Below are 12,941 nucleotides of genomic sequence, written 5' to 3' on the forward strand. Positions count from 1 at the left end.
TCATCAGCAGATTAAAAAATTCACAAATACCACATGCATATAAATTGATGTAATTTAATTAAGTTGCCAATATTTAGGCTGTTTTTAATTTGTACACCCAAAAATGATGAGGAAAAGCGAAACATCAAATAATGATTGGCAGAAGGCACAGGACTGCAGATTCAGACAGAGCATAAATCAATTTAATTAAAAGCCTGCATGTTTATGGTAAAAAAATTTTAAAAATTACCATAAACATGACGATACATCGCTATTATTTTTTGCATATATTTTCTCAAATAAACTTAAAAGAACGACCAGTCGAAGATGTGTATGCTGCTGGAGCTTCAACATGCCTTTGAAAAACATTTTTTGCCGGGGCTATGTCAGAACGAATTACCACGTGAGGTCATTAATGAAAGGTCCTCATGCATGTCACATGTTACACTGATTGTAAGAGGATAGGCCAACGGAAAAATACTATTGCACACTACCAATAAAACCGCACGCACGATATATATTTACGCCGACGGGAAAATGATTTCGCTCAATCTCGGTGGAGTTCCCTTGTCCCAAGTCCCTTGTTTCTCTTCCAATGTAATAATTATTTCCTTTAATTTTTGTGCGAAAGAGTTATTTTGATTATACTGTTCTAGTCAACATACATCAAATAGGTCCAATACTGGGACAATTAACCGTCCAAAACCTTTCCATGCCTCCAAAAGCAAATTTTTTAGTCTCTTTTTTAATCATATAACTTCGTATATTATTAGCTTTAAAGCAGAAAATTTGGAATTCTTTGTTTAAAACCATGACCTGAGCGACCTAAATCCTCCTAAATTCCCATTATGTTAGCTTATTTTTAATATTTTGTGATGAATTTACGGTTATATGCCCTGAGGCAATTTTAGAAATGTTATTCTTTAGTTGGGTAACCTTTGTCCGGAATTGGATGAAAGTGAAATTAGCAATCACAGTAATAGTATTACAACCTATTTGATATTCTTTTCTATAGAACATATAGATTTATCAAATTGTCTCATGATACATTTCATATTTACTGAATTTACATATGGCATTGCATCTATTGCATTAACCCTTTCGCTTCTGACCTGACGTGCAGATTACAAATACTTTGTACTATTATCTTATTTTCTCTGTTTTATGGCACCCAATTGATATATGCATTACTTATATTGAACTCCATCGCTTCAATTTTTGACGGAATATTCAAGGTTTTTCTGATGAATGGCTGGTTTGAAAAGTTTTAATTTTTAGCCCAGGAATCTTGTCAGATTATTTATTCGTCAGTTTAGATCGTTTTTCCAGAAGTTACTATATGTAAAATTATGATTTGAAAACAAATTATAGTTTGCCTAGATATATATTCCTTGCTACTTGAATACTGAATAAAATGTATCTCCCATCGCAAAACACTTTTTTATTTACGTGACATCTACTTATAAGGTTCTCAAATTATCCAAAATAATGTATTGCATGTATTGAGCTGTCCTGATGCATTTTATTTTGTTTTTTTTTAGGGTTCAAAGCAGGGCCGGACTGGGACCTCTAAAAGGGCGCTGCCTTCAACTTAAGAAAGGGCGCAGTCCGAGGGTAGGGCTGTGGGATATTGCTTTGAAATTTAAAAAGTAAATTTTGAAAAAATAGGGTATTTTTTGCAATGGTTTCAAAAAAGTTATTTAACTATTACAACGCGTATGCGATAGAAGGTACGCTAATTTAACAAGCGAATACTCCAAATGATCATGTGTAATTGGCTTCCACTTAACATGGATATATTCTAAATATTTTATATTTTAATATTTTCAAAGATATTCATTATTAATATTACAAATTATACTACTGCCACTATTTACAATGTTTGAATAATGGAAAAGATAAAACTTGTAAGTAAGATTAAGGCTATAAATGGGTTTTATTTATGTATACATTTATGCAATCCAAATCGTACATGAAACAAGAGACATATTCAACTGTTTTATGAAATAAAACTAATACAAAATGGAACATATCTTTGTATAAATACAAAACAGCCTCTGAAAACTGAAGTTATCACTTATTATTGTAAAGGCCACTTTTTTGGAGCCCACTTTAATTATCAGAAGGAAAGTAGGCGCTTCATTTCCTTGCTTCGGAAACAGAGTTCATCTATAATTTTTTCGAGGTGAATTTCAAGGACCTGTTATTGCATTCGTACCTAATGGAAAGAAAAGGCCATTAAAAGTGGTGTATGAAGTTATTTAGGAAACTATTGAATGCCGTAGTCCTAAATTCATACGTTGTTCACAGGAAAATCACGTATAAAAAATTGGCACTTATCATTTCGCGTGCAATTGGTCGAGGTAATATTTTTGAAATATCCAACTTCATAAGGACTGTTTGGATAGGGCCGTCATTCTTACACAATTTAGTACCAAGACTCACAGAAATGCATTCCTAAAGGAAAATTCCTGCAGCTGGGAAGAAATCAAAGTCCCAAAGGAGGTGTGCAGTTTGTGCCTAATATGGGAAATGAAGAGACAGCGTGTACTGGTGTGAAAAAAATGCAGTGGGATTATGTATGGATTGCTTCAAATCATGTCGCAGAAAGGAGATTTTCTAAGATTAAATCATTTGAATATTCACATATTGACGTTTGAAACATTAGCACGTGATTACCTATACGAAATGATACGGTAATAAGAGAATAAAGTCAGAGAAATGGGCGAAGTGATTAATTTTCAAGTAGGCGAAACGGGTAAACCTATCGCAAGTATCCAAACTGTTATGAAATTTTCAACCCCAAATAACTAAAATAAATCATTTAATTGTGTTTTGAAAATGAATGGGATGTTAGAAGTCTCGCGGCTTATTGGAAACCAAATTTAAATCTTTCAAAACTGAAAATTTATTCAAAAGTTCAAAGAAGGAGATACATAGAATAATAAATATTTATTCAAACCACTCGAAAAATTAATATATAGTAGCGCATTATATATGACGCAAAAAAACGACGCAAGTTCACAAACATTTTCAACGATACTGGTCGTATATCATAAAAGATATAAATTATTGAATGATAATATGCGAAAAAGGCGGTCATTTAAATATCATCCGGCGGCTGGAATGGGATTTAGTTAAATTTCTAGTATTTGAGATATTCGAGTATTCGCGGATACTATTCGCACATCTCTATCAAAATGCAGTAGATTCCGGTTAATTGGGACATATCGGGACTTGTGCACTTTGCCCCAATTAAGCGGCTGCCCCAATTAGGCGAACTCTCTTGTGCATGGGCATAAAAAACTTTGAAATGGTAGAAAGAGGACTAAAGAATGTTTATAATGTAACAAAAGTTTATTCGAATATTAATTTAGTTAATAAATCAGCGAGTTTAATTAATTTATCATAATTTTTAATAATTATAACATTTTTGTTAAAAATATTTTTCACGGCCTCAGGCGACGCTGAATGAATGTCTTTTACTAAGTCCTATTAAAGAAAAGTTCTATCCTCTTGCGGATAGTATAAAAATAAGAACATTAAAAATAGTGACAGAATAGGAACATTAGTGAAAAATAAGAGCAAATCAAGGGAGGAAAATATAAAAAATTGAGTTGTTGACATTATCAGTTGACCGTGATGCGGCCTGCGAGCGACCAGCTCGCCGTCAGGGGTGTGACACGCTGCTGTAGCTCGCGGAAAAGTATTGCATTCCTGGAAAACTGTTGCGCGGACGTTTAAATGGAGCGAATTTTGTTTCTAAAGATCTGCAAAATCGTGCGTTACCCCTGAAAATGATGTTACTTTAAAAAATCGGGAAAATTTAATGTTATTGCATTTATACTCTTTGAGCGACCTCTAAATGTTAAACAATTGTGCTGAAATTTTTAGGGTATCCATTCTGCACCCCAGAGCATATTTTAAGAGGTAGAAATCAAAAATCAGAGAAAATATAAAAAAAAATAGGTACACCCTACCGAGCAATCCCTAAAAGCCGCTGGAAAAACTCGAAGAACAATCGCCTCTCGTTTGGCGCCATGTCGTCTGCATCATAGGTCTGCATTCAGCGCCGCCACAGCTGTCAACGTTGTCTCGTAACGCGCAAACCTTAGCAATGGCGCAGCGTGTCATTGCAATCATAGCATGTCGCTGTCGTCTTAATTACTGTATTATCAGTATAAGTTGTTTTTGTATACAAGTGTTGGGTTTTTAATTGACTGTAGCACCTTTTAGAAAAGACGTACTTGCGCCTTGCGGGCGCAGGAACGCATTTTTCTAAGGGCGCACCGGCCCACGGGCCGATGGGCCGGCGGGCCAGTCCGGGCCTGGTTCAAAGTGAGATAATTAAGTAAGTTTAACGAATATAACGCAATAGGCGCGAGGCGAAGACATCGTCTCAATGCCCCCGCGGCCAAAACTGATGCGTGTCCGTCAGCAGTACATCAATCCTCCGCCCCAGTGGCGCTAGTTAATCAACAGTAGTGATCACGTGGGCAACCCCGTGTGATTGTCGATGACATAGCGACGTGAAGAGCGATTGTAATGGAAGTATATACCATATACAGCGTCTCATACGCTTACTATGGAAAATGAATGGCCAGTAAGATGAATTCTTTTAGGGTTCATCTACTACCAACGTTTCATTTCAAAGGCTAACTGCGCTATCGTCTTCAGGGCGTAGATGCCAGGTTAATTTTCTAGCCTTGATGAATGATTCCGAACCGTTAGTTTCGAGTCAGGTAGCTCCTGATTGGCTGGTGTCCCTCTCCCTTCTTGCTTCCTTATTTTTTTCGAAAGATGAGCCTCCACGATTGGCTGACAGCATATTCAGCATCTCTATTGAGTTTTTTCTCCTCAATTTAGATATCATTAGCTTCTTTTATCAATTTATCTCAATATTCGTCTGCTCTAAGAATCCATCCACCATTGTCAAAGCAAATGTGTTTGTGCTTGAGATTCGCTCGGCGATGGCTGATTTTTCGGTATAGTCTAGCCTAATGCGCCACCTATGTACTTTCAATCTATTTTCGATAGTTCGGCCAGTTTCCTATATAAGCTCACGGGCATTCACAACGAATTCGATACGTCCACGAATACCTGAAAACAGTTACTTTAAATGGTAGGTTGAACATTAAAAAATGATTATCTAAACATTTCATTTCAATTTTTTAAGGAGGGGGGGGGGGCGGAATCATTGGGTAACCACCTATCTCCTTGTATAAAATTGACTAGATAAAGAGCTACTGAAGCGAAGATGAAATTTTTCGCCCTTACAGGTCTATGAATGGGAAGCTGAGGAGATATATGGAAAGGTTAAACGCCTGAAAAGCTTGCGAAGCAACGTAAGAAAGGAAGTGATAGAATGGATAGAAAGAGAAGAACAGATGTGGATGGCAGTACAACGTTGGGCAATCGAATGCAAAGCGAGGACTCAACAATGCAGGCAGCTAGATGCTCTTTATTACTCAAATGGATAGAGACAAAGCAGTTAAGAACACAGTTGAAAAAAGAGCGCATAAATGATTTGTCGGACGTTTCAGGGGACAGAGAAAACCCATTTAATGGCGACGATCACATCAGTCTAGGATAAGGAAAAGCGGCTGAGAGACGTAGAGAGAGGTTCGTTTAGTGCACCTTCAACGTCCACCATTTTATGCAAAAGCAATTAAGTCCGAAATTTTAAGAGGCCCTAGAATGGACTCCGTAAAAATAAAACTAGCTCCAATCTTCTGATCTCCTACTCCCTAATGCCTTCAATCTACTCACCTACATTCTCCTTCTCAGAGCATCTACTGCATCTACTACTACAGAGCAACTGCATCAACGGATCCCTCTTCCCCATCTTCGTTATCAACGCACCTAACCATTCTGGTGCGATGAATTTAAAATACATGCACACGAAATATTATTTTTCATTAACCAAGTAGTGATAGTAGTTAACTCTGCATAGCACTGTCGTCTTCGAGAGCGTTCTTTTCTTTGTATTTGAATCTTTTGCCGAATCTTGTCCACCCGTTTGCAAATTCCATGCTTCATTCAAATAAAATCAACTGAAAATATAACTTTAAATCATAATTCAATACATATTCCATGCAAAATTTCATTTTAGAATTCGTTCTATTTTAATAATTTAGAGTTTTCTTCGTGCATGATGCTATTTAGTGTACTTTATAAGAAAAATTGCTGATTACCTCCATGGAACTAATTTATTTTGAGCTCCTAAATGTGATTCAATTAACTGAAATTAATGCATCATCGATTTCAAAAAATATCAAAACATTAAATTGTAATTACAAAATTCTTTTATAATCCATACAATATTTTAAATAATAGATTTATTCTAATCAATGGCATCAAGATCAACTGGAATATACGTCAACTAAGGCTTGAAATAGAAAGACATGTTAAAAAACTTATTTAGATTTTTTATATTTCAGATATTTCTTTTGCTGACAATGAGTACGAGTGGCCTACTATCGTAAACGAGAGAGAGGCAATTTCATCGCTGTCAAAAGCAGAAGATTGAACCGGCTTATTTTTTTTATTAGCACATTTTTTTGCATCCCGTAGTCCCCAAAAATAGTGGGTTTACTGGAGTTTACAGACTTTTAATATTAACGAAATATTTGTTCGTGGATATTGCTGCTAATAACTCAAATAAAAGCTTGTGAAAAACTAGGAACGATGCAGCATATCCATAGAGCGAGTGAGGAGAAGAATTTTGTGACTGACGTGGAGAACGGTGTGCCTGGTGGATAATTTTTTGCGAAGTTTGGCGTACATTTTATCGTTCAATTTTTGCACGGATAGAACTGTCACACACGTCCTAGTTTATTTAATTGTGGTTCTAGAAACTTCTAAGGCGACAATAAATTCAGATAATAAACAGACGCAACCGAAATTTAACTTCGGGAGAGAGGTGTTGAGATGTCATACTGGTTGGCTGTACCGGCAATTATTTGTCCATTCGCATGCATCCCATAACCATAATATTTTAAATACGACTCTACAAAAATTAGGGATAAGACACCAATTGAGAATTTCACCTTTCTTTAGGATCAACGACTCCCTCGTTAACATAGAAAAATTTAAAATGCCCATTACTTTTACTTGGACTTATTGCTGGATTAACTATTGGATTTCAATATTTCTGCTACCGAATCATTTTCAGGGGAGCGTGCTAGACTAGTGGATAGAGCGCCTTGGTCTGCCGGTTTCAAATTCTGCGTGAAGCCTTCGGACACCCAAAAAAATCCTCCCGTGGAAATAAAATACCCCCCTACCATTAAAGAGTGGTTTCCTATTATTTCTTTATTGCCTAAATCGAAAGATTATTACTCCTGGATTGCGCATTTCACGCTCTTAGATTTTCGAATGACGATATATATTTTTCGTGATTAAACGAAAAATGAAAAGTTTTAAGCGCGCGAAAACGCGACGGCTAAGTAGGAATTCTCGGAAAAGTCCGTGTGACGTATTTCTGGTTCCCGCTGCCGCAAGTGAGGTGACCTTGAGGCGAGGCTTTGAGCGCTGATACGACGCAGGATGCTAGCAGGTAGCAGACTATCCTGCTAGCAGGTAGCGCTTGCCTTAAATAAGGATTATTAATACCTTATCAAACGAAGGAAACTTTCCGACCATTGGCAGTTTTAATGGGTGATTATTAAGAGATGTTTCCCTGAAGTCTGTGCCTCGAGCATGCATTGGTAATCTCAGACGATGTAAAACTCCTATCTTCTCGTGTAGAAACTAGGTCCCTGTGACGTCACGCGGAGTGGCATCGCATGGGCGCCAATCTGGTCTTTTTTAAATGAGGATAAAATTGACCATTGCTATTCGTCTAAATCGGTATTTCTAAAACCAAATAATTTGTATATTATGAATACAGTAATGGTGGGTAACGAATCTCAATCAATGCCTTTCGTTTTCTTTGATGAAGGAAACTATCCTATTGTGTGATATTCCCACGCCTGTGGCTTTGTCAGGGGTGAGAGTTACCCTCACCCATCCAAGCAATCTTCGGGTTGTATCACTGAGCGAGTATGCTCAATATAAGGCAGGGGTCTCCAATTTACTAGGCCACGAGGGCCACATTCCAAGTTCCGAATCGCCCCGCGGGCCGGATAGCAAATTTGCTGACGACTGAAGTATGCGATACCAACGTCCACTGAAGTATCCGGTGGCGTATTTCTTATTTACGAACAGTGGAATACGACTTTGACGTGCAGTACAGCGCTGCAATGCTCCTAGAAGCGTCTCACAGAGTTAAACGAGCGAGAATCGCGCGTTAGTTGAAACGAGTGCGCGGACCGGATGAAAGCCCTCCGCGGGCCGTTCTTTGGAGACCCCTCATATAAGGGATTGCAATGAGCAAAAGAGGGACGGTTTGGTATATGAATGAAAGAAGAAAGAAACAGACAGGAGCGTAGCATTTGCATACAAATTGCCATAAATCCATTGCCTCCTTGATTATAGAAAAGACAAACTACAATCCCGCCCCATTTCGAGGAAGCTTTCACTTTCTCTGCCCCACTGTGAATTCCCTTTTTTCTCTCGGAATTTCCTCCCTCACTCTCCGTGTATCTCCTTTCCACCCGTCCACTATACATCTTGACGTCGTGACCCCTCTATGTATAAACTTCCTTGAAAATACTAAATTTAGCAATGCCCTCAATGATCACGTCCTCAGTCTTAAAACTTTCTTTTAATAATAATCACCTTCTTTTTATCAACAACAACCTAGCAACATCTTTTAAAATTCACATTCTAAAAAATTAATCAAGGAATACATACATTAACATATAGAGTAATAATATCAAAACCCAGGCGACAAACAAAATTAAATGATTAAAATAAATAATAATAAGTTTAAAAAGGCACGACGTTACCACATGAGTACTAGAGAACAGCAAAGCTCCTCCAAAACTCGCCATTTTCCTCTCGGCTGGCGATGGAACCGAATTTGCACACTCGAAATCGGAGTTAACCCTTTATTGGCCAACGTATCTGGCGTAAGATACCATTCAACTTAGCTAGCGTAAGACAACTCCACGTATTTCTTTGAACTTGGGGCGATGTATCTTGGAGGAAACGCGCGTTATAAAGGCATAGTAAACTCCCTCCATCTCTTGGATTTTCCCAGAACTACGTGAATGCTTCATGAATTTCAAAGTTCTTGAATGGTTTGCGGCGTAACTTCGTGAAATTGTCTCATATTAGAATGAAAAAACTTTGTAAATTTCACATTAATTTTATTAACACGACCAGTTTTATCGCTGCGCGACATCATCGACCTGATGTGTGGTAAAATTAATGTGAAATTTACAAAGTTTTTTCATTCTAATTCAAAGTTCTCATCAGCGAGCTTTCACTGCCAGTGGCGAAGCCAGGAATTTCGTTCGGGTAGGGGTACAAAAACCAGGGGGAACTAAGTAGAAGGTTTTAAACTAATTTTAACACTTTTCATAATCGAAAAAACTTCATTCGTTAAAAAGATATTTTGAAAATTCATGATTTTTCAATATTTTGTTTTTATGTATGAAGTAAAATTATTGTGTTTTTATATTTCGGGAGGGTCCGGACCCCCGGGCCCTTTCCCTGACTACGCTACTGCTCTACCTCTACTACCTCTAAAATCATTGGTAAATTTCATGTAATTTATTTTTCATGGATATGCGGAAGATGATACCATTCTGTCTTATGCTAGCTATGGAGTTCTTTTGAATTTATTTTCTCCAATGCAAATACATTGTTTGGCAAATATGGGCGATTTAGCTCGGGAAATACATTTCACTATTTAATAATTGACCAACTTTTTTGCAAATCAACTGATATTTTCTATCCTTTATGTTATACTTCCTATCCTTAAATGGAAAATATCGTTTTTATTTGAAAAATTTTAAGCATTGACCCATTAAATGTTAACCATTTGTGGCTGTGCTCGACTCCTCAATCGCTTCGAGTCCACGGTCAACTGCGCATACACAAACGGTTCAGGGCGGCTCGTTTACTGCTTTGGCGTTCGCTTACAAATGTACTGTTTTAGATCTGATAACTAGTAGGAGAGTTCAAATAATACAATTCATGAGATTTAACAAATAAATTGGCCAGAATAACTTACTTTTCAGTATTTTACCTCATTTAATGCACTTTTTACATATTTTAGATGTAGCACTAACTTTTTCATCCCAATTGCTGTATTTAACTTTGAAAAATACTATAATATTGTAGATTTTTAAGGTTAGTATCTTATTATCACTGCATCATAAAATATTTGTCAGGTATATCTATGACATACGAGTAATAATCATGTACTTTACCCTTGATGAAATGTATGTAGGCACAGTGTAAACTATTTACAGAAACAAATAGGGAAGGGCTACGCCAAAATAGCACCCCTGTGCCCGGAAGAAAACCGCATTTAAACTATTTTGGGCCGGGTTTATCGTTGGATGAGTTAGCAACTACACCTTAGCCGTGGTGTTTTTGTCATCCTTCTGAAAGGACAGGTAGTATAATTATGGTATAATCACAGTGAACTAAGACAGGTATGGCATTTTCAGAAGGTGATTGACCGCTAAGGTTATTTACGCCATAAGGACAGATAGGGAGGGAAAGGTGGAGAAATACCCAGCGCAGGCATTGGCCTGCTTTTTTCGAAAGGCGTCAAGAGGACCATGGCTTAGCGTCTCTTCCAACGGACGGAATTCTGGGCCTGAAGTTCCCCTCACATAGCCGTAAAGCAGAGGTTGGACATTTAATGAAAATTTTCCGTCTATACCGATCCCTTTGAACCCGGGACCTCAGAGTGAGAAGCCAAATTTCTAAATACCTCCAGACCCCACCAAAATGGTTTGCGATCCAGAACGCCTGATTAAGGCCTCGGTATACCCATGTAATCTACGTGTAAAATGATGTACAAACATATTAATATTGATGATATTATAACCCTGGTATTTCCTGATAGGGGAGGATGCTTAAGAGATGTTATTAATTAGATAATGAGAACGAGAATATAATAGATAATGAGAATAAAATTAGATAATGAGAATGGAAACGCGAGTAAAAACATTCCGAAAAAATTCCTCATGACGCGGCTTTATCCACATAAGTGGGCAACATTTTTATCCGGGGAATAGGGGCTGAATGGGGTAAGAGTGCAAGAGAAGACCGAGAAAGAGACGAACAATCTCAATGGTGCCCCAAGCAAATAGTTACCATGGTTTTGAAAGAGCCTCGGGGGGCTTAAGGTGAAAGCAAAAATATCTCCCTCATCGGGATGGCCGAGAAATTTCAACGGTTGAGGGCTTAAAAGGGTTTGAGGTCGGAGAGGATAATATGGGCCAAAGATGAGCAGGGGTAAAGGTTTGTTCGGGTGGAGAGAATATCAAATACAAAGACAGGAAAAGAGGCCAACGTGGAAGCATGCCTCGGGGCATAACCGTGTTAAGACGCAATTAAGGGTACGAATAAAAACAGTTCCCTTATCGTAACGCAATTAGGAAATTCCTCCATCCGAGGCCACAGAGGTTACTCTTTGAGTGTTGCCCTAAGCCTCTCCGACAACTTAGCTGCCATATTTACCACACCCCCATACCAAACTACGCTTTGATAATAATATTCATATTGTGCCATAAGTTGAAAGACGGCTTGAGTTAATACATCACTTAGGAGTTAAGTCATTCCTCCTCCTAGGAAATATTATACCAAAGGATAATAGATATTGCCGAAAATTTCTCAAAATTATTCTAAGTCAAATTATTAAATCGATTTTTTGCGACCTATAAATAAATACCCCCATACCGTTTTGTTATTAAAAAGTTTATTGCCGTATACTCGCATTTTAATGTTTGCGCATTTATTCCCAGAAAAACGTGCCTCGAATAATACAATTCCTTCTTGTTTTCCTCCAACTTGTCGTAGAGCCATTTTTTATGAATCTAAATAGTTATACCGCACCTTCGCTAAGGCGTTATACATTAATGACAACGGAAATAAAATGGACGAGAGTAAAAAATATGAATAAGTCAACTGTACCCTTTTGTAAGCACAGATTACCTTGAAATATATTTCATAGATACATGCATGAAAAAGATATTCAATGTATGAGTGCAGACCATATATTTATCTTATCTACCCTTCCTTTAATCCACAAAGAACCTCAGAATATGTACTGTTTAACATTTAGTAGGTGTTCATTAGTTCCAATTATCCTATATAAAACATGAGTAATGTTACTAAATGCTAATTCATATTACACTTTTCTATACATGCAAACCATCTCACTACGGGATGTATAAAACCATAGAGATTATCTTTATTAATTACTTTCAGCTTATTGAACAGCATGAACTATGTTAAAGTCTAAATTTACAACAATATTTAAAATTTCTTCACCGAGATTCATTGAGATTTAAGATCTGACCTTGTATTGGGGCAATGAGGTTACTTTGGTCACGTCATATTAAAGTATTCCCAACTGATGATCCAAAAATTTCTAAAAAAATCGACAATAACATATTATTTTCAGCTTTGGGTAAAAAAATTCGGGAATAAAATGGATGAAGCATGCTTTGTGAGCACAGAAGCCACTACCAAACTATGCGTCCGCTATTGCGGTGGCACCTTGAACGATGTATTACGTATTTCATTTATGCAGTAGCTGCAATGATAAAAATTTCCCTACCAACGATACAGCGAGTGAATAAGAAGATACCATTTAAATGCCTAAGTAATTGCAAGATATTGTGAAAACTCATCTCATTTTTTCCAGCCAAACGCAGAACCTCTCGCGAATGAGGAAGAGCGTGTCATCATTTTCCTCATTTCATCGCCCTCCGCCACTCCGTTTTCGCCTCATTTATCTAATATGTAACACACTTTTAGAGTTTTTTCGACCTCGTTAAACATACCCCCAGTATCCTTTCTCCATGATAAGGATATTTTTTTGCCGACCGTCT

This window comes from Ischnura elegans, chromosome 4 (genome assembly GCF_921293095.1).
Source record: "Ischnura elegans chromosome 4, ioIscEleg1.1, whole genome shotgun sequence".
NCBI lineage: Eukaryota > Metazoa > Arthropoda > Insecta > Odonata > Coenagrionidae > Ischnura > Ischnura elegans.